The sequence below is a fragment of the Hemitrygon akajei genome, chromosome 5, assembly GCF_048418815.1.
Source record: "Hemitrygon akajei chromosome 5, sHemAka1.3, whole genome shotgun sequence".
Lineage (NCBI taxonomy): Eukaryota > Metazoa > Chordata > Chondrichthyes > Myliobatiformes > Dasyatidae > Hemitrygon > Hemitrygon akajei.
In genome coordinates, this window is record NC_133128.1 from 150,692,037 (window position 1) to 150,703,647 (window position 11,611).

The 11,611-nt window shown below is 42.5% G+C and overlaps 1 long non-coding RNA gene across 1 annotated transcript; it reads right to left on the bottom strand.

Annotated features, from left to right (window-relative positions):
* Positions 1-4,255: 4,255 nt before the first annotated feature.
* LOC140728317 (uncharacterized) lies at positions 4,256-10,880 on the bottom strand. Its single transcript, XR_012099047.1, has 3 exons — positions 10,440-10,880; positions 9,890-10,119; positions 4,256-9,539 (listed from the first exon to the last, which is right to left on the bottom strand). It is a non-coding gene; the product is annotated as an uncharacterized lncRNA (long non-coding RNA).
* Positions 10,881-11,611: the final 731 nt, after the last annotated feature.

Genomic DNA, 11,611 nt, shown 5'->3' on the forward strand with positions numbered 1-11,611 from the left:
TGATCTCTGTTGCTCCCTGACTCTTTGACCACATGCTTACCCATACCCACTACTACAGCCACGTATCCTTTCTGGGAACATGCCTTCACCGCCAGCTTGTACCACACAGTTTCCAGATTTATTTCCAAGCTTCTTGATATGGACCCTCTGAGGACCCCAGGTACTCACATTCAACTGACTGTTTCTCCATTTGCCTCTCCCACTGCATTCTACACACCACGTTTTCCGCCATGAGGAGGTACCTGGTGTCCCTATCCCAGTCACTTCCACAACTCTGGGATTCTCGCTCCACCACCTGTAATGGACCTGTATACTACTTTATCCTTCACCAGATCCACACTTTTGTATACTGGTACTTAGATACAGCATTTTGTATGTGTTGCTTGGATTTCCAGCATCTGCAGATTTTCTGTTGTTTGTGACAATATTCCGGAGCTTATAGAGTTCCAACATGATCTTGCAATACTTGAACTCAGTTCCTTGACAAATAAAGGTGAGCACACGATATGCCTTCTTAACCTCCTGATCAACTTGCATGGCAACTTTGAGGATCTATGGATATGGACCCCAGGATCCCTTTGTTTCTCCACTGCTAGGAACCCTGCCATTACCCTGTGCTCTGCCTTCAAGTTTGATCTTCCAAAGTGCATCACCTCAAACTTTTCAGGATTAAATTCCATCTGTTAAGTCTCATCCCAGGTATGCATCCCATCAGTGTTGTTATGATCTACGACAACCTTCTACACCACCAACCTTCCTGTCATCCGCAGTATAACAAGAATCTCTGAGCCTGCGCTCCTTCAGAACAATATGGGTGCACCACACCAACATGCACACTGCCCGGGCACAAGGTCCAAACTAGCAGCCTGAAGCAATGTACTTTCAAGACCAAGCTACCCACTCAATAGGGAGAGAGACAGCTAAGCACCTTGTGATACTTGCCATGAGGTCACATCACAGACAGAGAGGCAGTCACGGATCAGGCCTATCAGCTCATGGAGCCACTCCAGCCATCAACCAGCCAGTTAGACTAACACCACATTAATCCGATTTTCTTTTCCCTCCAATCTTATCAACATGCCCCAGATTATACCACGCCATACACCCGAGGGAAATTTACAATGGCCATTTAACCCACTTCCACACTTCTTGGGGATATGGGAGGAAGCCAGAGCACTCAGCAGAAATTGACATGTCATCGGCAGAACATGCAAACTCCACACAGACAGCACCCAAGTTCAGGGTCAATTATGGCACTGTGACGGATTAACTCAGCTCAGTGAACTGTGCAGCCCGTGATTTCATGCAGTAAGGGGCTAGGTTCTGTTTGCTGCAGTGTTTCTTGTATAAAAGTCAAATGTTTTGCTGTGTTAACCAGAGTGTTTGGAGTACTCTGAAATACATCCTTATATCATGCTGGCTTATTCATACAATTTATACAGTACTTTCAATATTTATTTCAGGCTATTCCAATACAGTGTCATCAGACCACAAAAATAGATGAGTATTTTGTGACATGAAGATAATAACAATTCCTGAACAATTACTTCATCAAGATATACATGAGAGAAGAGATGAGCAATGTAGGTTCCTCATCAGATCCTTTCCCACTTCCCACCCAGATAAAAGTCAAGACTCTGATATAATGAAGTGCAAGTTTTAGGCAAGCAGAAAAGGCTTAAAACACACTAGGGAGGTTCTCGGATTGAAAACTGGGCAATTTAGTGACCATTCTACAGAAACATGATAAATTAATCAGAGGCAAATACAAATTCATTAATCTTATTTCCATTGAATGCAAAATAACATTTGATTAACAGGAGCTAAAAAAAGGATTAACTATGAAATAAAACCACTGTAATAGTCAATACACCTTTTACAAGTGATATCTTGCTTGCCCAAACACCTCAAAGTGATAATGTAAGCCTTCCAAACACAGTTTGATATAGCTCAACAAATGATTGCTACTTAAAACTTAACCATTAAATTTGAGTTGTAGAATGAAAGGAAATATCCCAGGAGCAAAATACATGCAGTAGCCACTTTATTAGGGATAGGAGTAGAACCCGGTGTGGCTTTCTGCCCATCAGTTCGAGGTTCAAAGTGTTCAGAGATGCTCTTGCGCACACCACTATTGTAATGCATGATTAATTGAGATACTGTTGCCTTCCTGTCAGCTTGAACCAGTCCAACCACTCTCCTCAGACCTCTCTCATTAACAAGGACACTCCGCATGGCACAATGACTCCACGGTTAAAGTCACTTGGATCACATTTCTTCCCCATTCCGATGTTTGGTTTAAACAACAACTGAACCTCTTGACTACATCTGCATGCTTTTATGCATTGAGTTGCTGCCACATGATTGGCTGATTAGATACTTGCATAAACGAGCAGGTGTACCAGTGTACCTAATAAAGTGACCACTGAGGGTGTGTACGCAGGGTGAAAATGCTGAACGGGTATGTCAATAAGGAAATGTCGGAAAGAATAGCGAACAGGCAAACTTCACAAAGAGTGTGGGTAAAGCTACGAAGCAATTTGAAAACAAAACCTAAAACACTCAGTAAGTTCAATATCCTTGGCTGTTGAACTGCAACAGATATCAAACTAGAATATCACCAAGCTGCATGATCATTTAAATCAGTCATTCTTTGATGACTTAAAGCTTTTGCTAAACTGTTTTAGTTTTTGATTCTCTCCAAAAGAAATTCTCCAAAGCTCAGCTGAATGTCACAGGCGTTTAAGTACAAATTAAATTTCTGATAGTTTATATTATTTGAAACAGTATTTCTCTACAGCTACACCGTAGTCACAAATCACTCTTACCATTGTTTTTAATTTGAGGAATATAGACAGCACAATGCTGTGCTAACCTATATAGACCTACCCCATGATCCCTTTCCTCCTACATGACCCAGAACCCTCCATTTTTCTTTCATCCATGAACCTAACAAAGCATCTTTAAATGTCCCTATTGTATCAGCCTCTACCACCACCCCAAGCAGTGTGTTGCAGACAATTATAACTCTCCAGGTAATAAACCAACCTCTGACATCTCCCTGACAAACACAAGAAAATTTGCAGGTGCTGATAATTCAAGCAACACACTCAAAATGCTGGAGGATCTCAGCAGGCCAGGCAGCGTCTATGGAAAAGAGTACAGTCAATGTTTCCGGCCAAAACCCTTTGGCAAGGCTGGAGAGAGAAAAGAATGAGGGGTAGAGTTAAAATTGGGGGGGAGGGGAGGGAGAAACACAAAGTGATTGGTGAAATAAGGAGGGGGAGGTGTAAAGAGGTGGGAAGTTGACTGGTGAAAGAGATAAAGGGCTGGAGAAGGGGGAATCTGATAGGAGAGGACAGAAGGCCATGGAAGAAAGGGGGAAGGAGGCACCAGAGGGGCAGGCAAGGTGATAAGGTGAGAGAGGGAAGAGGGGATGTGGAATGGTGAAGGGGGAAAATGGGAGGGATATTACCGGAAATTAGAGAAATCGATATCCATGCCATCAGGTCAGAGACTACCCAGACGGAATTGCGAGATGGCTTCACTGCTTACCTATGCTCCGTCTGTGTCCGGTGCTCCCAGTGTGGCCTCCTGTATATTGGTGAGACCCAATGAAAACTGGGAGACTTCTTTGCTGAGCACGTACAGTCCACCTGCCAGAAAAAGTGGGATCTTCCAGTGGCCACCCACTTTAATTCCACTTCTCATTCCCATTCCAATATGTCTATCCATGGCCTCCTTCACAGTCATGATGAGGCCACACTCAGGTTGAAGGATCAACACCTTACATTCCGTCTGGGTAGCCTCCTGTTGGCATGAACATCGATTTCTCAAACTTCTAGTAATCCCCTCCCCTCTTTCACCATTCCCTTTTCCCCATCCCCTTTACCCTCTCTTACCTCATCTCCTTGCCTGCCCATCGTCTCCATTTGGTGCTCGTCCCCCCTTTTCTTTCTTCCATGACCTTCTGTCCTCTCCTATCAGATTCCCCCTTCTCTAGCCCTGTATCTCTTTCACCAATCAACTTCCCAGCTCTTTACTTCATCCCTCCCCCTCTCCGTTTCACCTACCATCTTGTGTTTCTCTCTCCCTTGCCCCCACCTTTTATCTCCATCCCTCATCATCTTTTTCTTCAGTACCGCTGTGGGGTTTCGGCCCAAAGTGCCGATTGTTCTCTTTTCCCAGATGCTGCCTGGCACACTGAGTTCCTCCAGTATTTTGTGTGCGTTGCTCTGACATCTCCCTGACACTTTCCTCCACTCCTTTTAAAGCATTTCCTCAGTCATTGCTGCCTGGCGACACAGTGTTGGCTGACCATTCTATCTGTGTCCCTTATAATCTTATGCACTTTTATCAGATCACCTCTCAACCTCCTTCACTTCAAAGAGGAAAGTACTGGCTTTCCACATTAGACATGTTCTCTAATCCAGACAACATCCTTGTAAGTCTCCTCTGCATCCTCTTTAATGCTCCCACATCTTTCCTATAATGAGGCAACCACAATTGACAGACAGACAGACAGACAGACATACTTTATTGATCCCGAGGGAAATTGGGTTTTGTTACAGCCGCACCAACCAAGAATAGTGAAGAAATATAGCAATATAAAACCATAAATAATTAAATTCTAATAAGTTAATCATGCCAAGTGGAAATAAGTCCAGGACCAGCCTATTGACTCAGGGTGTCTGACACTCCTAGGGAGGAGTTGTAAAGTTTGATGGCCCCAGGCAGGAATGAGTTCCTATGACGCTCAGTGTTACATCTCAGTGGAATGAGTCTCTGGCTGAATGTACTCCTGTGCCTAACCAGTACATTATGGAGTGGATGGGAGTCATTGTCCAAGATGGCATGCAACTTGGACAGCATCCTCTTTTCAGACACCACCGACAGTGAGTCCAGTTCCACCCCCACAACATCACTGGCCTTATGAATGAGTTTGTTGATTCTGGTGGTGTTTGCTACCTTCAGCCTGCTGCCCCAGCACACAACAGCAAACATGATAGCACTGGCCACCACAGCCTTGTAGAACATCCTCAGCATCGTCTGGCAGATGTTAAAGGACCTCAGTCTTCCTCAGGAAATAGAGACGGCTCTGACCCTTCTTGTAGGCAGCCTCAGTGTTCTTTGACCAGTTCAGTTTATTGTCCATTCGTATCCCCAGGTATCTGTAATCCTCCACCATGTCCACACTGACCCCTTGGTGGAAACAGGGGTCACCGGTGCCTTAGCCCTCCTCAGGTCCACCACCAGTTCCTTAGTCTTTTTCACATTAAGCTGCAGATGATTCTGCTCGCACCATGTGACAAAGTTTCCCACCGTAGCCTTGTACTCAGCCTCATCTCCCCTGCTGATGCATCCAACTACGGCAGAGTCATCAGAAAACTTCTGAAGATGGCAAGACTCTTGTAGTTGAAGTCCGAGGTGTAGATGGTGAAGAATCACCCACGTTATACGATACGGGACATAATGATGAAGATGATCCTAACATCCAACATGGTGATCAAAACTATACACAGGACTCCAAGTGCTGTCTCATAAATGTTGAGCATGAACACAATACTCCAAGTGTGGTTTGACCAGAATTTTATAGAGCTGTAATGTAACCTCACGACTCTTGGACTCAGTCCCCTGACCAATAAAGGACAACACACCGTAGGCCTTCTTAAACACTCATTCAATTTTCATGACAACTTTCGGGAATCTATGGACCTGGTCTCCAAGATCCATCTGTTCCAGTACATTAACTTTGTACCTAGCCTTCAAGTTTGACAAGTTAGTCAACTTAAAATTAATCTTTTGGTTGTAAGGATATAAACAATCATTAAAAAAAAAGTTTCTGAATGAATTTTTAACTTTCATCAAGAGAATAGTTTCTGCATATCTTAACTATAAAATGTTTGTAAACAGATTTTTTGAGACATTTTCAGTTTACATCAATTCAGTAACAGTTTTGTTAATATATACACTGATTAATGTGGTTCTTGTTTGCAATAATATTTTCAGCTGTTGTAATGAAACTGCAAACAAGCCCAAATCCAAATATAGTTTCTAAAACAAATTACCTTCCAAGCCACATTCTAAATACTGTGCCTATTTGCAACTTATTTTCTCTTTGATATATGGAAAAGTGTTTATGTGGAAGCTCAAGTTGAATCAAATTTTTTTCAACAATGTGCAGTTTAGCTGAAATCAAATCCCTTAGTACATAGAAAAGGGAAACTGTGACCAGGTCTGGTCCTAAGGAATGAGAGAAATGTTGAGCACTGAAAATTTTCAAGAATAAGATGCTGCAACAGTGATCTGACTTCCAGAGGGAAAAAATCAGAGAATATAGGGCCTAGAAACTGTTCCACGGCAGGAACAAAGTCCATTAACTTGGTTATGTGAAGGATGTCAATATGAACTTTATGTGTGGGTCTGTCTACTCCAATATTTTGTCTCTATTACTGTAGTAATTTTAGATATTAAGAAACTCAAAGGGTGCAAGGTCAGTGCAGCAATTGGTGTTGAGGTAAAAGATTAGCCACCAATCTACAAAATGGAGGAACAGATGGGAAGGGCCTAATTGCCTTCTCCTACAACTACTCCTTTTTACTGGTGTTATAGAAACATAGAAAACCTACAGCACAATACAGGCCCTTCGGCCCACAAAGTTGTGCTGAACATGTCCCTACCAGAAATTACTAGGTACAAAAAGCTCAGGGACTTGCACTGTTTATATACACAAAGGTTTCCCCTTTATCATCTCTGCCCATTTAGGAACGAGATCACAGTTGACAAGTCTGATAGATGTCAAATACTCATGGGATTGGGTAGGATTATCATAAGATCATAAGATATAGGAACTGAATTAGGCCATTTGGCCCATCATGCCTGCTTCACCATTTCATCATGGCTGATCCAATTTTCCTCTCAGCCCCAATCTCCTGCCTTCTCCCCATATTCCTTCATGCCCTGACCGATCAAGAATATATCAACCTCTGCCTTAAACATACAAAAAGACTTAGCCTCTACAACTAACTATGGGAAAGAATCCCACAGATTCACCACTCTCTGGCTAAAGAAATTCCTCCTTAACCCCATTCTAAAAGGACGCCCCTGTATTCTGAGGCTGTGTTCTCTGATCTCAGACGCTCCAACCATAGGAAATGTACTCTCCACATCCTTTCTAACAAGGCTTTTCACCATTCGATAGGTTTCAATGAGGTCACCCCTCATTCTTCTGAACTCTAGTGAATACAGCCTTGGAAACATCAAACACTTCATATGACAAGCCGTTCAATCCTGGAATCACTTTCATGAACCTCCTTTGAACCCTCTCCAGTTTTAGCACATCCTTTCTAATACTTAAGGGGCCCAAACCTGCTCACAATACTCCAAGTGAGGCCTCACCAGTGCTTTATAAAGTCTCAACATTAGATCCTTGCTTTTATATTCTAGTCCTCTCGAAATGAATGCTAACATTGCACTTGCCTTCCTCACCACAAACTCAACCAGGAAATTAAACTTTAGGGAATCCTGTACAAGGACTCCCAAGTCCCTTTGCACCTCATTTTTTTGTATTTTCTCTCCATTTAGAAAGTAGTCATCCCTTTCACTTCTTCTACTGAAGTGCATGACCAGACACTTCCCCAGACAGTACTCCATCTGCCATTTCTTTGCCCATTCCCCTAATCTGTCGAAATCCTTCTGTAGCCTCTCTACTTCCTCAAAACTCCCTTCCCCTCCATCTATCTTCATATCCTCTGCAAACTTTGCAACAAAACCATCAATTCCATCATCCAAATCATTAACATATAACGTAAAAATAATTGGTCCCAACCTAGACCCCGTGGAACACCACTAGTCACCTGCAGACAGCCACAAAAGCCTCCCTTTATCCCACTCCTTACATCCTGTAAATCAGCCACTTCTTCATGAGCTGGAATGTTTCCTGTAATACCGTGGGCTCATAGCTTGTTTAGTCGCCTCATGTGTGGCACCTTGTCAAAGGCCTTCTGAAAATCCAAATACAGTACACAGCATCAACCAATTCTCCTTTGTCTATCCTGCTTGTTATTTCTTCAAAGAATTCCAACAGATTTGACAGGCAAGATTTTCCCTTGAGGAAACCATGCTGACTATGGCCTATTTTATCATGTGCCTCCAAGACCTCATCCTTAATAATTGACTCCAACATCTTCCCAGCCACTGAGGTCAGACCAACTGGCCTATAGCTTCCTTTCTTCTGCCCCTCTCTCTTCTTGAAGAGTGGAGTGACATTTGCAATTTTCCACCTTTTCCGAACTCTGGGGTGTATCTACCTTCAGACCTTTCAGTTTCCCAAGAATCCTCTCTCTAGTTACGGTAACTTCACACTCTCCATGCCCCTTGACACCTGGAGCTTCCACCGTATTGCTATTGTCTTCCACAATGAAGACTGATGTAAAATACTTATTCAGTCCATCCACAATTACATTGTCCCCTCATTACTACTCCCCCAGCAGCCCAAAATCCACACTCACCTCTTTTACACTTTATGTATCTGAATAATGCATATTCAATCAGAGTGTTCAGGAAAAAATATAGATCTTCAAGGGTCGCTCTGTGACAGGAAGTGTCATGATTGTACAGAGCCCAAATTACAATTGTAGGAAGGAGGGTGTGTTCGTGTGCATGGAGTCAAGCTTCAGACTCCACGACTTCAGGTGTGTCTACTATGGGTTCTTCCTGAAACTGGCAAAAATAAAGCGGCAAGTATTTCAATTTCAACATGGAAGTCACAAAAACATTGTGCTTTCTATTATATTTTCAATCCCAGCCTTTACAGCTTAGAACAAAGAAAAATGCTGTTATAGACGTATATAAGACATGGAAATGCTAATCTAACAGGGTGATTTATATTAAAGAGGCACACATTCTTAATGGATACAAAATAACATTAGGACTTCCAACTGGAGGCTTTTCTTTGCCAGGAAGTCTTGAATTTACTCAATTCACTAAAGGTTACAGTGGAGGGAATATAGGCTTTTTTCTTTTCAAATGAAATTAGAATGGTCTTCTACATCTTTAAGATTTTTACACTTATCTGTAAGAGAAAATACGATTTCATATTTTAACGTTGGTCTTGGGGGGTATTTAGTCCACCATTTTCATTTGCCAAATATCTGATTACTACCATCTCTAATTCCAGAAATACAATCAGTTCACTTTGCCCCTTAGTCTTTGCTTCCAAGTCAAGTGACACTGCTAAATTTTCACTTAAAACTTAGTTAACAAAAAGTAATAAAAGAAGTGATTAACACATACAATATATACAGTACAAATAAAGTTAGAATTGTAATGTTGAAATGCTTGCAAGAAGCTTCCTTTTCTGTTTTCCTGTCTCGACTCCAGATTTGTTTTCCTTCAGTCCAAGTTCAGAGGGTTGGCAATTCCAGCTTCCAATGCCAAAGCCCTGAGTTAAGGAGGGAATTTTGCTCCCACACACTATAAGGTATGTGCATCTATGCAAGGACTGCAAAGGGATCCAAAATCATGTGGAAGCTGAAAATCTGGAAAAAGAAAAACACTGAAAATTATCACACAATATTTTGGATGTAACTAAAGATAGTAACAATAGATTTTGGACTCAAATGTAACTCCGTCTTTGTGACCATAGAGAGAGAGAGAGAGCAGAATGTCGACTCATTCGAAACCCATGATACATGTCACTGGGGGAAGTTGCTCAAAGCGATGGTTGGCTGGTGTCGAAGAGGGAAATACTCTTTGCAGGGGGGGGGGGCTTTCACTTTAGGTGTCAGCCTGGACAATAATATGTTAACTAGAAGTCATTACAATTACATTCCTTGTAACCCGGAGATACACAAAGAGATCAAAGTGTTCTCGCTCCCACTGCACTTACATTATTACTGGTCTCCAATCTACAACACAGGGGGGGATCCTGTAACGGGTATAATTTACAGTCTGGTTCCAACAACCTCAGGTTACTCGATTTATACCATCAAGTTTATGACAGAGTGAATCTGGTCCACTGCCAATCCCGATGAATCTATCCGCCAGCTCCACACTCTCGTTTCTGAGTCGGTATTGTGGCGTTACACCGGGAAACTGCTGCACTGCCCGAGATGCCGCCTTTTAAAAGAGAATATTAAAATGAGCTTCTCTGTCCTCTTAGGTGAGCATAATAACCACCCCCCCCCCAACCCCATCCAGGTTTTAAAACGCACTGGATGCTTAGCGACTGGAGTCCCGGCTATTTTCCATCGCTCAGTAGAAAAGATGGAGCCATATTGTATGCAACTGGTTGCCCCGTTCCTGCATTTCCAGCAATGAGTGCCTGTTATCCACTGAAACCGCAGAGCCGCCCAGGTATCCTCCATTTTCCCACCGCGTAGAGATACGAGGGCAACAACTAAACAGTAAACGCTGCAAGTTACCGACAGCCCACTCACCATTTGTGAGAAGAGGCAAGTTGACCAAAGCATTAAGAAAAGGGTCTGGGTGGCAGCGTGCCTGCCCACCTTGCGGATATGCTAATTGCTTCCAGCTTCTGGGGCCCTCTTTGTCCTGGGCCGAGCTTCATTTGTTATGGGGAAAGTTCAGGAAGTAGTCTGAGTCTAACCTTGCGGGACGCAGCTCCAGTGGAATTAGTCAACTGGTCTATTGCTGAATATTACTGATCGAATGTTAGTGAAAGATCGGTCGTACAGAAATGCCTGGGCCATGGCTGATCGGTTAGGCTGCTGGTTTAAGTAACACTAATGGAACTAGAGGGGAGATTAGGAAGAAAAACTGGACTCTGGAATTAATGAAACACGCGGGATACGAGAAACCTCATCCTGAACCCGAGATGTTGTCATTTCTAATATGTTTTCGTTCCTCCCACTCTCACCACATACCAGCTTTAAATGTCGCCCGGGAGCCTAAGGCTAAGGCTGCCCAATCCTTGTGCACTGGAAGCCCTTAAATGGCCAGCACCTGAAAATATGTTTCCAAACTTTCTGCCAAGAATGGTTTTATTTTCAAACGACCTATATGTGGTGCCTGCAGAGCGTTGAATCGGCAGACAAAAAAAATCTACAGGCTATTTAATACTTTTAAGCAAAATACTGTTGATTTTTTAAAAACAATCTTCCAAAATTGCCAAATTAGAATAAATATCGTTTGTTCATGTACATTCTTCTACTTTTAACAAATTTCCTCTGACATTTAACAATGCAATGTGCGTTTAGCCGAATGATTTTCCGAGATGCGCATTTTTAAAAGTGTAATGAAGACCAGATCCTACTCAAAAAGTATGAATAAAACGGTGTCTAATTTTACAGCACAACTAAGCTTTGATTAATCTGTTCTATATGCTTTTAATGCTGTTGTGACCTTGCATAGGATCGAGCTGCTATTGTGATCTCCAATCCTTCAATGGCGCAGTTACTCAGCCCTGACCAAATTTTCGTGAATGAAACCCATCAACAGGCCAGTTATCAATCAAAGACACGCCCAGTTTTCTGATTGGTTTATGGAAGTTATTTTTGCGCTTGTCGAGACACCATCCATTTTTGACCAATAGGCTTTAGAAGTTTTCTTTTGCTATTGAGCAATTGGTTCACATGTCGCTTCAACGCTG